This window comes from Marmota monax, unplaced genomic scaffold (assembly GCF_021218885.2).
Source record: "Marmota monax isolate L192 unplaced genomic scaffold, Marmota_monax_Labrador192_F-V1.1 WCK01_AAM20220418_F8-fsc00007, whole genome shotgun sequence".
In the NCBI taxonomy this organism is placed as follows: Eukaryota; Metazoa; Chordata; class Mammalia; order Rodentia; family Sciuridae; genus Marmota; species Marmota monax.
Window position 1 is genome coordinate 4,356,006 of NW_026692781.1, and position 15,898 is coordinate 4,371,903.

The 15,898-nt window shown below is 38.5% G+C and overlaps 1 protein-coding gene across 2 annotated transcripts in view; it reads right to left on the bottom strand.

Annotated features, from left to right (window-relative positions):
* Positions 1 to 11,456, bottom strand: part of Abcb11 (ATP binding cassette subfamily B member 11) — a 92,898-nt gene extending 81,442 nt beyond the window's left edge. Inside the window, exons 1-2 of one of the 2 annotated variants that reach the window (XM_058580159.1) lie at positions 11,344 to 11,456; positions 10,928 to 11,098 (exon numbers count right to left, since the gene is read on the bottom strand). The gene's annotated coding sequence lies outside the window, so the exon portion shown is untranslated. The remainder of the gene's footprint in view (positions 1 to 10,927; positions 11,099 to 11,343) is intronic. The other variant, XM_046447222.2, reaches the window with a different exon arrangement.
* Positions 11,457 to 15,898: the final 4,442 nt, after the last annotated feature.

Below are 15,898 nucleotides of genomic sequence, written 5' to 3' on the forward strand. Positions count from 1 at the left end.
GTTGAGGAATGACACCCACATGCCATTGGGGAGCCTTCAGGGCTCTTTGTAAATTCAATTCCAGCTGGGACTGAGGGGGGAGAAGGACAGTCTCTGAATAAAGTAAATGTCTAGAGAGTTACGTTAGTCTCATTCACAGTGAGAAAAAAAAAAGCAAAACAGTTGGTAAAGGATGCAGGATTAGAATTCCAAGACTTTAAGTTTAACATTGAGTTTCCACTTTATTTTCTCTGCTTCAAACATGTAGATATACATGTGGATAATATATTTTTTAAAATACAGACTCAAATCTATAAAAATAAACAACTCCAGAAATGGAAGAGAAGTACCAAAGGGAAAATAGAGCATAGACACAGCTGGTATTTTCACCTCAGGGTCTAAATGCAGACAGCAATAGAGGAGTCTAGCTCCTGGAGGGATGTTGCCCCACACCAAACAGGGGATCAGACACCACCTCTCCACTTGGAGCCAAGGGCCACCATGGGTCCTGCACTGCTGAGAAGACCTGAGGAAACTGCCTTCCATCATTGCCTGGGGAGTTATTTCTTAAGATGAAAAGCAAACCCCTTTATATGAAGAGACAGTGATTTGCGTCACACACACAGAGATAAAAGGTACAGATAAAAAAGATGAAGGTGAGTTGTGAAACCTTGTAACCTCAAATAATTGGAATCCCAGAAAAATAAGATAGAGAACGACAAAGATATAAATACTTAAAGAAATAATTGCTGGGAATTTTCTAAAAACAGTGACCTGATTCCTCAAATTAATAGTAGACTCCGAGAATTGATCAGGATAAAAAAAAATCAATCAAAACTTGAAAAGAAAAACTTAATATATTACATTAAGTTTTTTTTTACTTTTACAATAGTAAAGAATCAAGACCAAAAAAAAAAAAATTATCTTAAAAACCACGAAGTGTAATATCCAACTGGAAATAAAAGAGTGACACCAGTGTCTCATCAGACACTAGAAGGCAGTGGTGTAGCGTCTTCAAAATGCGGATGACAAATAACCTTTAAAAACCTTTGATACAGTGGCAAAAAAATCATTTGGCATGTTTCCAGATGTTCAAACCCAGCCCAAGATGGCTGTTGGTGGATGTGCCTTAGCAGAAGGAAAAAGGTATCCAGCAGGGAGTCAGAAAAGAGAAGAAACAGGGGCTAGGGATATAGCTCACTTGGTAGAGTTCTTGCTTCACATACATAAGGCCCTGGGTTCAATCCCCAGTACCACAGAAAAATAAAACAACAACAGAAAAGTGAAGAAACAAAAGTAACACAAGAATCAACAAAATATATCAGTCACAAAAAGCCACATAGTGTATGATTCCAGGAATGCATGTGAGATGTGGAGGATGACCAATCTATAGAGACAGACAGTAAGTGTTTGCCCAGGCCTGGGGTGGAAGTGGAAGGGGCCTGAGCAGCGACTGGTGACAGATACAGGTTTCTTTGGTGATGATGTTTAGAAAGCAATTAAGAGGCTGGGGCTGAGGTTCAGGGGTAGAGTATTTGCATGCCGGTGGCCCTGGGCTCTATCCCTAGTACTGAAAAGAAAAAAGGAAAGAAAAGCATGATGTATGTAAAAAATAAATAAATAAATCAGAAGGATATGAACAGGAGATCAAAGAAGGGAAAAGCTGTTTCTTGAAATAACTAAATAACACACAAAACTCAACAAGACTGTTCAAGAAAAAGGAGACATGGATCACAAATAGACATTAATAGAAAGTTAAAAGGTAAAGTAACAGAAAGTCTTCAAATCATGAACAAATGTTATGAGTAACATTATAGTCATAAATTTGAAAACTGTGATGATTAACTTTCTGAAAAAATATGAATTATCAAAAATCATCCCCAAAGAAATAGTAGATGAATTAAAAACCAATAGCTATTAAGAATATTGACTCAATATTTAAAAGCCTGTAACGCCCCTGCAAAATGATAGTGTTAGATAATACTACAGGCAAATTTTACTAAAAATTCAAAGAGTAGATAATTCTGATATTATAGAGAAATAGGAAAAGTGACTCACTTCATTTTATAAAGCAAGTATAATCTTGACATCAGAAAAATAAAGGATGTTATAAGAAAAAAATAGGCTTATAATTACTTTTGAAAAGTGATTTTTAAATGCTAAATAACACACATTTAATATAATATAGCAGTTTGTGAGAAAATATAATGAGGCAATGTTGATTTGGGGAATAAAATGATTATTTTAGGTAAAAAGTTGATTCTTTTAATAGATGCAAAAAAAGTCTTCAGTAAAAATATCCATTCTTATTTTTTTTGTGTGGGGGTTATCAGGGATTGAACTCAGGGGCACTCCACACTGAGACACATCCCTAGCCCTATTTTGTATTTTATTTAGAGATGGGGTCTCACTGAATTGCTTAGGGCCTCGCTTTTGCTGAGGATGGTTTTGACTCTCAACCCTCCTGCCTCAGCCTCTTGAGCCGCTGGGATTACGGGTGTGCACCACCACACCCAGCCATTCCTAGTTTTTGAAAATCTGTACAAACATCGTTATTTTGCAACTTCAGTGAATAAATGTTGGGTCATGATCAGCACTGAGTACTAAAACCTGGATTAAATACTCAGTGTAGAAAGTGTTGTGAAGATATAGACATGAGTCTTCACATACAGAGTAAATGAAAATGTAAATTGATTGAATAACTTTAGAGAGCAATTTGAAAATAGCCAGCAAAGCTAAAAAGGTTAAAAAAATGAAGTCCCCAAATACCCTACTCTAACATTTTCCCTAATAATTAAAAAAAAGTAGTTAATACTGAAAAAGCATTTAGTATGTATCAGGCACTGAAATATGAAAGGATTATGTCACAAGCTCAAGAGTACAAGTTAGTGTTAGAGCCATGATTTAAACTCCTAAGGTACATGCAGCAATATATATATATATATATATATATATATATATATATATATATTACAATGTTACTTAGAACAAAAAAAAACTTGAAGAAAATATAAATATACAAGAGAATGAAACAATAACTTGCGGAATATACATGCCATGGAATACTACCTAGCTGTTAAAAATCAGCAAATTAGCATGAATAAGTCTTGACATGCACAAATTTAAACAAATGGAAAGTTTCAAAGTAATAGAGTACAATCACATTTACATGAAAAAAATTTACCTGCAAATCAGTATTTATAATGTTTATGAATATGCACTAGAAATATAAATACCTGCCTAAAAAATGATAAGCACTCAACTAATAACGGTGGTCACATCTGAGGAAAAGAAAAGGAATAATGTTAGGGAAGATTTCAGAGGGACCCTGAGCTGAATCTGAATATTTTAATATCTTTTAAAAGAAAAGAGTTCCAGCAAGTATAGCATAATGTTAAAATATGATAAAATTGAAGGAGGTAACTATGTTTATTATTAAATTTTTCTCCATGGTTTTAAAATATTTCACAACAAAAAAATAATTTATTTTACAAACCCTAATAATACTCTTTTTAAAATTTTTTAATTTGTTCTAATTAGTTATACAGGACAGTAGAATGTATTTTGACACATCATACATAAATGGAATATAAGTTTTCATTCATCTGGTTGTACGTGATGTAGAGTTACATAGGTCATGTAATCATATATGCCTATAGGGTAATAATGTCTGATTCATTCTAATATTATTTCTACCCCCATGCCCCTTCCCTTCCATTCACTCCTCTCTGTCTATTCCAAAATACCTCTATTCTTCACTCAATCCTTATTGTGAATTAGCATCCTCATATCAGAGAAAATATTTGATTTTTGGTTTGGTGGATTGACATTTTGCTTAGCATAATATTCTCCATTTCCATTCATTTACCTGCAAATGCCCTAATTCTATTCTTCTTTAAGGCTGAGTAATATTCCATTATTTATATATACCACATTTTCTTTATCCATTCATCTGTTGAAAGGCATCTAGGTTGGTTCCATAGTTTAGCTATTGTGAATTGAGCTGCTATAAACATTGATGTAGCTGCATCACTGCAGTATGCTGATTTTAAGTCCTTTGGGCATAAACCGAGTAGTGGGATGATTTGGGTCAAATCATGGTTCCATTCCAAGTTTTTTTAGGAATCTCCATACTGCTTTCCATAGTAGTTGCACCAATTTGTAGTGCTACCAGCAATGTATGAGTGTACCTTTTTCCCCACATCCTCACCAAAATTTATTGCTGCTTGTATTCTTGAAAATTACCATTCTGACTGGAGTGAAGTGAAATCTTAGTGTAGTTCTGATTTGCATTTCTCTAATTGTTAGAGATGTTGAACATTTTTTCATATATTGTTGATGGATTGCATGATAATACTCTTTTAATTTAAAAAAATCAAAGCGCTTTGAGATTTATGGAAAAATTGTGAAGATAGTCCAGAGTTCCCATGTATATGCCACACCTAGGTATTAACTTCTTACATTATGAGTGTGGTGTACTTGGAATGAATCAATGCCAACACATTGTTATTGACTAAGTGCATATTTATTCAAATTCTCTGAATTTTCACCTACTTCCTTTTTCTGTTTCCGGATCCCATCTAGGACACCAAATTTAGAACACCAAATTTTCCCCATTACCTAAGTCATCATATCTCCTTAAGTAACTCGTGGTTGTGACAATTTCCCATTTTCAATGACCTTGAAAGTTTTGATGACTACTGAGCATTTATTCTGTAGAATGGACCATCGGATTTGTCTGATGTTTCTCTCAATAGTAAATGGCGTTATGTATTTTGGAGAGGAAGACGCAGAAGTACCCTTCTCATTACAGCATTGCAAGGATATGTACTATCAATGTGACATAAAAAACTAAAAAGCAGAGTAAGAAATATCAATTAAGGCATTCAACAAACACTAAAAGAACAAAATTCATAATTCTTTTATTCAGCAATACAATATGTTCAGTATAGCAATACTATATTCACAGACTAAAAGTGTTACTGGTTATATTGTTTTTGAAATTTTAACTGACTTTTTTAAAAGCAAAGAAACTCTTGAATTATGAGACGATACCAAAGCAACATTTGACCATAGTTGTAATACTGCATTTCCTAATTTTAAAACAAGACACTTTTTTTATTATTATTATTCAGTCTCCGATTGCTTTTTCCTAGCTTAGCCTTCCATTTTAAAATGTTGCTTCCCACAGGTGTGCAAATATTTTGCAGTATTTGGAGATTAATGGTGTCATGACTTGCCCATGAACTTTGGAGCCTCACTGATCCTGATGCTGCATGTTGTTTTTCTCTGTTGTTGGGAATGTTTTCGAACTTCTCTCCAGATCTGAATTCTCCACCTTTCAAGTTGGAGAGTGGTAAAACCCACCTTCCCAGGATTTGTGTGAAAATGAAACGAAACTGTGCCTATTCATTGGCTCACAAGAAGAAAACAGGCAGATGGAGCTTCTTTGCCCCTCATGCTTGGAGACACAGAGCCTGGCACCCTCCGCCACCCAGTCCTTTGGGGTCAGCTGCTGCAAACAGAAGCCCAGTGAGAAGCTGAGCCACCAACCTCCCCTCCACTTTCCCTCTCTATCCCCTCAGCAATTCCACACAACAGGTTTTACTTGCTTACAGTGTGCTGTTTTCTGCCCATCCTTACAAATGATTTTTGTGATCATCTATTTTAGTATTTAAAAAATGACATTGTCAAAGATGAACACTTATGGAAAGCCCTTCAGCCAAAGGCCACCAGGGACACAGCTTTGGTTAAACAAGTTGATTTATGACTCAGCTCATTGTGAAGAGGGAGAACGTGGGGCAGACCATAGGGCGCTGTTAGTCTCCTGTAAGAGGGAATTAGAACAAATCTATTTTAGGACTTGGGCTTGTAGGAGGCCATATGAGGAAGTGTCCAAGGAACTGAGAGTTTGCTCTAGATTAGGTGCTGTAAAAAAGTTGAATGATTTCATGATTGGGTAAAGAAATAGCAGTGATTCATGCTGGGTATTCTGTGGCTTTGATTTTGTCTGTGCTTAGACATGATTATGAACTGGCCTCTTGGGTTGTCTTATTTTATCCTGGGCTCAGAGGAACTTCTTCAGGCTGGTATGCTAAGAGATTGCTTATGTCTAAGAGGAGACTCACTTGGCTTGGCTGTGAGCACAAGGCCAGCTACAAAATCCCAGGGGCCATTCTTCTCTTTGTTTTCTCTTTCAGCATCCCTCTAAACTTTGTAATTCTGTTCCCATTTGACACACCAAGGAGCTGGACTTCAAAAGATGTGTGTTCTCCAGGACTGGAGGCATGTATCACTAGCTCAGTCAGAAATGGAAGTTAGTGCCCTTAACCCTGGTGGTTCAACAATGGCAAGGATGAGTTTTAAGGCCATTATACTGAAAATGCTAATTTCTTGCCTGCGAAGACACTGGGAATTTTATAATCCTAAATTTTGGAAAATACAATGCAAAACCAAACTTACTAGAAAGGATGAACAAAGGCCTTGCTTGTGATGTCTTCCAGAAAAGGTGATGCTTTTGGAATTGGATATTCGATGAGTTGCCTTGTATCATTACAAATATAGAATGACACCCTGATATATAATTAGACCATGTTTTCACCTACTGGCTAATTTACTTTTCCTTAGAGAGATCCTGAGAAACTTAAGTAGCAGATGCTGGAGAATATCTCTGCTAGTCTCTGAAACCCTGGAAACATAGTACAAATCTAGTTTTCAGGGATCAGCAGACTTTTTTGCAGGGCCTTGGGAGAAGTCTCCTCCTATGATTTAGGAGTGACATGGTGTTTTATTTTTCTTTAGCAATGCAAGCAATTGCAATGTCACCTAATTTTACTCTCTTTAACTAATATTTATAATTTTATTAGCACCTAGGCTCACAATTTGTTCTGGGTCACATCCTTCACAGGAAGATATAATGAGAACCTCTTATATATTTTTTTAAATATATATATATATATATATATATATATATATATATATATATATATATATAGGCACTGAGGTTGGGTGTGTTACCCACTGAGCTACATCCCTAGCCCTTTTTAATTTTTAGCAAGACAGGGTCTTGCTAAATTGCTTAGGACCTCACTAAATTGCTGAGGCTGGCCTCAAATTTGCAATAATCTTCCTGCCTCAGCCTCCCAAGCCACTGAGATTACAGGTGTATGCCACTGCACCCAGTTTAATAATCTATAATAATAAATTTTTACTGTAACCAATAATGAAACAATTCAGAACTGAAAATAAGATTTAATATGATTTCTTTTCCACCTGTATTTTTACATATTAAATTATTTTAACCTTCCCCAACCTAAATAACATCTTACCCAAATCTCTTGGGAAGATTAGAAATTTTCAGGGTCTTTCAGAAAAATCTGTCTTCCAGTAAACTTCAGTGAATCTAGGAGTCCCAAATAGGAAATTGAGATTTCTAAACACTGGTTGGCAGACTTTGACTACCTAGAGGTGGAATCCCCCAAGAATTTGTTATTGCCTACACCAACACCAGGTCCCTCTCTGCTAAAGGACATGTGGTCTAGAAGCTGTCCAACACATGTGCTCCTGTTTATCTATCTACTAGGGTTGAAGTTTTCTCTTGATAAAATAATCTTATCAACATAGAAATACACATTGGAGGACAGTCTCCTGGCCACTACTGGTGGACAGATCAAAGATTTTTGTAGCTTAGAGCATTAGCAACAGACTTCTGCAAGATTACTGCCCGGAAGAAGAGAGCAGGGACAGAGACCAGCATATGAATGTGTCATCTGAGACATCTTGGGACATTGACAGCCTCCAGAAAGGGTCCGAGTGAACAGTACCATAGGAGAGGTGGGGCTATCAAAGTTGGAGGAGGCACATTCCAGGTGCAAAGCAAAGATCCACGGAGTAGAAATGCCAGTGCCCACCATATTCCTAAGTGTAGCTTACTATGACCAAGGCTGCTAGTGTGACTTGCTGAAAGGGCCAGCCTGGAACAACAGAATAAATGGGCTGAATGTCACCAAAGTCTAGTGTCACCACTAGCCATGCCATTGGCTCTTGGTATTGCAGGAGAAGTGGAAGGGAGAGAGGGAGCCAGAAAGTGAGGACTGAGAAAAGGTCTCTGGGGAATTGAAGACCTTCCAGTTTAAAGGATAATACTACAGTGAAGGCATTTAGCCCACTGCCTCTCTTTTTTATTACAGTGTTATTAGAATACAGTTATCATGCACATGCATTTTCATCTTGTCTTTGGTGGCTTTCATGCTACAGCTACTGAATAGCTGTGACAGAAACTGTATGACCCTCCCTCTCCCCAATGCATAAAATATTTACTATCTAAAAATTTTATAGAAAATACTCCTGTAAGACAAACCCACATAAGTATGATTATCTCATACTAGACAAAGGCGCCATAAACATTCGAGAAAAGATAACCTCTTCAACAAAAGGCGCTGGGAAAACTGGAAATCCACATATAGCTGAATGAAATTGAACCCCTGTCTCTCGCCCTGTGCAAAACTCAAAGTGGATCAAGGACCTAGGCATTAGACCAGGTCTAATCTTGGGAAGATTAGAAATTTTCAGGGTCTTTCAGAAAAATCTGTCTTCCAGTAAACTTCAGGGAATCTAGGAGTTCCAAGTAGGAAATTCTTCTAATAGAAGAAAATGTAGGCCCAACTCATGTCAGCTTAGGAATGAACTTCCTCAACAAGACTCTTTTTTTTTTTAATTTTTAAATATTTATTTTTTTTGGCGGGCACAACATCTTTTGTTTGTATGTGGTGCTGAGGATCGAACCCGGGTCGCACGCATGCCAGGAGAGCGCGCTACCGCTTGAGCCACATCCCCAGCCCCTCAACAAGACTCTTAAAGCACAGGAAGTAAAATTGAGAATCAATAAATGGGATGGTATCCAACTAAAAAGCTTCTTCACATCAAAGGAAATAATCAAGAATGCAAAGAAAGATCCTGCAGAAGGGGAGAAAATCTTTTGCTCAGATAAAGCATTAATCTCCAGGACATATAAAGAATTCAAAAAACTTAGAACCAAAAAATCAAATAACCCAATCAATAAATGGGCAAAAGAACTGAGCAGGCACTTCACAGAAGAAGAAATAGGAATGGTCAACAAATATAGGAAAAAAATGTTCAACATCTCCAGCAATCAGAGAAACACAAATTAAAACTTCATTGAGATTCCATCTCACTCCAGTCAGAATGGCAATTATTAAGAATACAAATGACAATATATGTTGGCAAAGATGTAGGAAAAAAAAGTACAATCATACATTGCTGGTAGGACTGCAAATTGGTGCAACCACTCTGGAAAGCAGTATGGAGATTCCTCAGAAAACTTGGAATGGACCCACCATTTGACCCAGCTATCCCACTCCTCAGTTTATACCCAAAGGACTTAAAATCAGTATACTACAGTGATGTAGCTACATCAATGTTTATAGCAGCTCAATTCATAATAGCTAAACTATAGAACCAACCTAGGTATACTTCAACAGATGAATGGATATAGAAAATGTGGTATGTATAAAAAATTGAATATTACTCAGCCTTAAAGAAGAATAAAAGTATGGCATTCACAGGTAAAAGAATTGAGTTGTAGACTATCATGCTAAGCAAAATAAGCCAATCCAAAGAATCAAAGGCTAAATGTTCTCTCTGATATGTAGATTCTAACACAAAATAAGGGAGTCAGGGAGGGAAGAATCGAAGTTCATTGGATTAGACAAAGGTGAATGAAAGGAAGTGGGGATGGAGAATTGAAAAGACAGTAGAATGAATTGGGCATATCTTTCCTATGTTCATATATGAATAAATGACCAGTGTAACTCCACATCATGTGAAACCACAAGAATGGGATCCTAATTAGAATAAGTTATGTTCCATGTATATATATTATGTCAAAATACATGCTACTCTCCTGTATATCTAAAAAGAACAAATTGTAAAAATGCCTACTTGGAAAAAAATTAAAAAGAAAAGAATCCTGTATTTTGAGTCTTCCCATTCCTTTACTGCAAGGTCAGTTCAGGACAGCTGGAAGCCCAGAAGCCCAGAGAAAAACCCCTCGAGGGTGTGATTGACTCAACTTAAATATTACCTGGAATAATCTTCCAACCATCCCTACCTTAATGGAGCTTATAGTGTGGCAGGGAAGACACATGACATATAGGAAAGCACAGGTATGATGGCTGAGGGTAAAGGGGACACACAGATATCTCCTGGCCCCTGGAACAGTGGGATTGAATTGTCTAGAGAGTTGAGGGGGACTCTGGAGTGAGCACATGTAGCGTGATTCCCGGAGGATAAGGTCAAGGGAGCCAAGAGGAGAAGAGGAGGAAGAGTGTCCCAGGCAGGGGAGAGCACCTGCAAACACCCAGGTCTGAGACAGCACAGCAGGTGTCGGTAGGTCTGGGGAAAGCAGATGGGACAGCTCCGGGGGATGCAGTTGGTTGATTCCTCTGGACCTCATGATCCTTAACACTGGAACTTGGCGTCTCAACCCAAGGTCTATAAAAGCTAATAGAGGCTTTTAGGCAAGCAAAGAGTATGATAAAATTTATATTTTTCAAAAAATTACCGTGATGAAGCTTGAGACTTCATGATTATCATTAAAAACAGAATTGTGTTTTCATAAAGTTATGTTAAAAAAGAAGCTCATTGGCATTTTTCCTGTTGGCAGGTTATTTGATCTATGCACCCATTTGTAACAAACACACACACGCACACACACACACACACACATACTTCTTAAGAGAATCGATACATAAAATAGCATTGTTATGAGAGCAACCAAGAGTCATCTGTATTATATGAAATGTGAAATCATAAAGGCATTGTTCTATCCATGCCTTTAGCGTTGTTATAACCCACAAGGTAACCCTTAAAGGGAATGGACTTGAAGAACAGGGTCTTCAGATGCTATAGACAAGAATAAGTCACTTACTTATGAATATGAACTTGATGCGGCCAGAAGAAACAGTGGACTCCACTGTGGAAAGTCAAAGAGCTTCACAGTCTTTTCCAGCTTGAGTTTTCATTGTACTAAAGCTCTGAACAGAATTCAAGCTTGAGAGTATTATCTATTTGCTTGTAGGTCAATGTCCCAAAGGCCAGACTAAGCACAGTTCAGTGACATGTGAGAAAGGTCAAACACAGGCAAAGCAATAACCCCAAACCCAAAGTCAACCTGGGAACCCCTCTGAGGGTGTCAAAGACTTTGGAAAATACCATGTGAGAGCCCTGGTAATTCTGGGTGGTTCTGGTCATGCCCAACATGTGCCCCGCCCCCTCTCTCTCTGTTTGTCTTTCAGAAGCCCTTAGTTTTGAAAAGTTACTTTAAAATTTAACAGACAAAAATACCTTTGAATGTTTCTCCTCAATTTGAAAGATGACCTTTAGAAAATCCTTAGTTTGCTGGCCCCTGATGTTCCAGACATAGCCCCAAAGTCTCATGGAAACTGATAACCTGCAAATGCCTTTTGCTCAAAACTGAGCCCACGGGTGACCCTTGCACCCTGTTCTGAACGGTCAATAACCTCCGGCTCTGCCCACCAGATGCAGCCCTATGAATAGAAATGAATCTTTTTTTTTTTCAAAAAGTTTAACAAAAACTCAAGTCAAATAAATTCATACAGCCTTTCAGTGGCTTATGCTGCTCATCTCTCTTCCTTTCTTCTTGTTAATCTTTCCACTTTCCTCAGAATGCTGTTATTTTTTTAATCACTCTCTTTAACCTGAGCAAAAAGTCTTCCAATCATGACTAATGGACTAATGCAGTCAATGCTGATCCAGCCCTTGATGGGTGCCTGGCAGTTGAAGAGTTTTATTTTTATCAGCCTGTCTGGGTTTGTTGACAACCCTAGGAATTAGACATATCATCATTATTTCCATTTAATACTGAGGAAAAACACAGGAGCACAGAGAGATTAAGTAATCCGTCTTAAAACCAGAAGATAGGGAGCAAGCGAACACTCTGTGCTGACCTTCTGCCCTGTGCTCTGAAATGCAGTTGGTAGACCTGTGTCACAGTTTGCAAAAAAATAAACAATAAGGTCAAGTTTTCTCAATATTAGGTTGCCTCACTGTAAATTTTCCTTAAAATTCAGCATCCAATACAGTTTGTCTCTACAAGGAAAAAAAATGTATCTGTATATTATGTAAATATAGATGTATGTATGTTTAAACACACTTGAATAGATACATAAATGACTTAGCTCCAAATTTTGTATGTCATTAAATTTTCATATTAAAATCTCAATTTATGAAGGTCAGCAAAGAAAAACAAGATTTCTAGAGATTTCTAGAGATTCCCTTATTAGAACTAGTTTGGGAATCCCCGAGATAGGTTGATTTCTGAAACAAAGCAAACATAATAGCCTTGGCTTAGCACCAGTTCAGACCCAGGAATGAGAATTTTATTTCACACAAGACCAAAAGGGCTGCAGCACAGCTGTGAGGTGTTTTTGTTTTTGTTTTTGTACTGAGGGTTGAGCCCATAGTCACTCTACCACTGAGCCACGTCCCCACTCCTTTTTAAATTTTTTTTTATTTTGAAATGGGATCTCACTAAGTTGCTTAGGGCTTTGCTAAGTTGCCGAGACTGGCCTCAAACTTGCTATCCTCCTGCCTCAGCCTCCCAAATCACTGGGATTACAGGTGTGCACCACTGTGGCCAGCTGGAGTTGTAACTTTGATTAGGAGATGATTCTAAGGATAATTTTGCTACCTTTGTAGTGGTGAGGTTATTTACAACAGCTAAAGGGTATAAATGCACAGGAGGAAACCATCAACTCAAGCCCACGGTGAGCTGTTCATTGGTCCTAGTGTTCTGAAATTGGCTTTTCACATGGAATGTAGACCTAAGGGAAAGTAAAACCTAAAGTTCTAGAGCTGAAAACAACACTGCAAGATTTCATCCACCACATCTTGAAGAAGAGAACAGTGAGGATAGAGCAGAGAGCTTTGCAGAGCCACGAGGAGGGTTTAATGAGTCTTCTCTGCTCCTCTGCTCTGGCCTCCAGGCAGGCCTGGGTAGTATGAATAGTGAGTTAATGGTTCCAAATTCACTTCAGTCGTCCATCAGGCTTCTTTATGGTAGACGGTCTGAAAACAGCTAGAGTGTGGTCCGTGCAGTCATCCCAATAAAACATCAACTCTTTCTGATTCTGGTCAGGTGCCACTATAACCCGTGAGATACAGGAATGAGTCAAGCAGATGAGAATCTCTGTCCTCAGGAATCTTATATTCTGTTGCAGGAAGGGGACAGAAGTAGACAATAGACAAGGAAAACATCTCATGTCAGAAGGAGAGCCACGCTATGGAGACGGAATACGTCAGGGAACGTGCGTGTGAGGAGGTGTGTGGGAAGGAGGGCACAGCCATTTAAAATCTGGTGAAGCTCACTGAAATGGTGATATGTGAGGAATGACGTGAGGCAGGTGAAAGAACAAGTAAGCGGGCATCTGGGGGAACAGACAGCATGCACAAAAGCTCTGGGGCCGGAGACAGCTGGTATGTTTAAGGAACAAGCAAGTCAGCATAGCTGGAGTGGAGACAGCAAAGGTGAGAACAGTTATAGACGGTGTCAGTGGTGGGAGAGGGCGGTGGTGTGACCTTACGGGGTAGTTATTCTCCAAGTATGACTACTACACCAGCAGCAGCAGCACTACCTGTTAGAAATGAATATTCTCGTGCCTTATCCTAATCTGACTGAGTGACACTCTCTGGGGATGAGGCCCAACAGGCTGAAGCTTGAGAACCATTGTTAAGGGCCTTTGAGGTCACTGAACACCTGTTTCGACCATATTTCAAAATAATGCAGAAACGCCTCAGGGAGGGCCCCAAACCGTGAAAATAGATTTCAGCCAACAACTATTTTAAAAACTGTATTGAGAATTGTTCTAGGCACTCCAGAAGAGACAACCGACCTCACAATTACTTCATTCCTTGAATTATTCCAGAAGAAGTTACTGAGCCTCTTCTGCTTGCAAGACTCCTCGTCACGGATGCTGGTTACCAAGTTGTACACATTTTTAGTTGGAATCCTTGAGAAGGCTTAGTCCTCGAAGGGAAGATTAAGTTCAACATACAAAATAAACAAGAATAAAACAAGACACAACAACCTCCGATGTCCTAAGGTTCAGTACAGATCTTAAGTACTCAAAAAAAAAAAAAAAGGTGACACATCCACGTGGACAAGAGTCATCAGGGAAAGATTCTCAGAGGAGGGAGGATATGAGTTGTGCCTCCAAGTATGTGAAGGACCAGGTCATAAGTACAGCTCCATCAAAATCACAGAACACAGGCGATGGAGAGAAGAAAATGGCTTCTGAGACAAGTGGCTGGTTGTTGGCAAATGATGACTGATATGTTTGGTTAAGTAAGTGAAGGCAGGCAAAGAAGGGCTTTTCGTGTCATTAGTTTGAGTTGTAAACAGTCTAATATTGGAACTTCAGTCCAGGGCCAGGTAGGACCAATGTTCACAAAGATAAGGTCTGGAAAATGGCTTAGACGGGAAGTCTTCCACCAACTGCAGACTCCTGCTTGGTCATTACCACCCTGAAAATCAATATAAAGTGTGAAAAGTCAGCATGAGTCAGCTGAAACAAAACAATCGGCTATGTTTTTGTGTCTTAGAGGTTAGCAGAAGGAAAACTGTCTAAATTAGCGCTTTCTTGGTAGCTTTGTACTTTTAAAGCAAGCCATGTGTGTGGAAGGTTGAGGTTTCTCAGAGATGAGGTCTGACTGTGCCTCAGAGTTTGATGATAAGCTAGCCAGTCTCAAGAAATGAGCTTGGGCATCCCAACAATGTTGGTTTACTTGCCAGCTCTGTGACTCTGGGCAGATGACTTAATCTCCACTAGCCTCAGTTTCTTGGTTCATGCCATGGGCTTGTGGGATTTCAGCTTCAGGGGTGATGAGATCTGCCTGAACTTCCCTGTGATTGATAGATTCTGGGCAGATAGGCTGCTGGTAGGAAGTGTTCTGGATATAGGAGCTGAGCATGTTTTCCTCCAGCATCGGGATCACCAACCAGTCAACCTGACTCCCAGGGCCTGTATTCCAAAATTAGGAAATTTTATATTTTAAATCTCTGATTTTAGTCTATCTGGATGGCATGCAGAGGTACAGCCCAGACCCAATATCCCACAAGCCACTGATGAGACCCTAATTGATCTACAGTAATGAGTCTGGCTGGCTTGGCCCCAAAACATAATGTGCTTTAGACTTTTTAAATGAAACTGTGAGTGGGGTTGGGCGGCGGGGGGGGATGTTTTAAATGAATTTTCTCAATCTTATTCTTTCTGGCCAATGGGTCTCCATGATGTTGGATTAAAAAGTAATTACTCTAAAATAGAAGCTTCTCCCCAAGAGTCAATGATTGAGAGAGGTGGGGGAAGAAATTAACTTAGCTCATAGTTGTGCAAGGCAAATTTTATATGAGTGTAGTAGGGTAATACCATGAACCAGTAGCCCAGGCATTTGTCTTTCCTGTTCCATTTTCTTTTATCCTGGGTCCTTTCCCAGGTAGGCACTTAGGTGAGTTTTGTGTGTATTTATTTTTTTACCAACATTCGTGTATTCCTAATTTTGTTATGTAGACATGTAAAAAATGATTGGAAGAAGTCCATGAAAACATAAAAGTGATCTTTTTTCTTCCTTCTGCTTTTCTGCACCTTTTACATTGTGTACAATAAGAATGAATTATTTTGGAGTAATGTGCAAGTAAAAATAATAAAGAGTATGACAAAAGGTAACACCGATAAGAACGATTAATGAAATTTATATCAATAGTAATTTTTAAAATATGTATCTCGAGATTCTGAGTGTTTTCCACATATTAACTGTGGTTTCATCATTGCTTTTTTTGGATCGTAGGGAAAATTTCTGGGGATTCAAAGCTTTTTTCTGCATT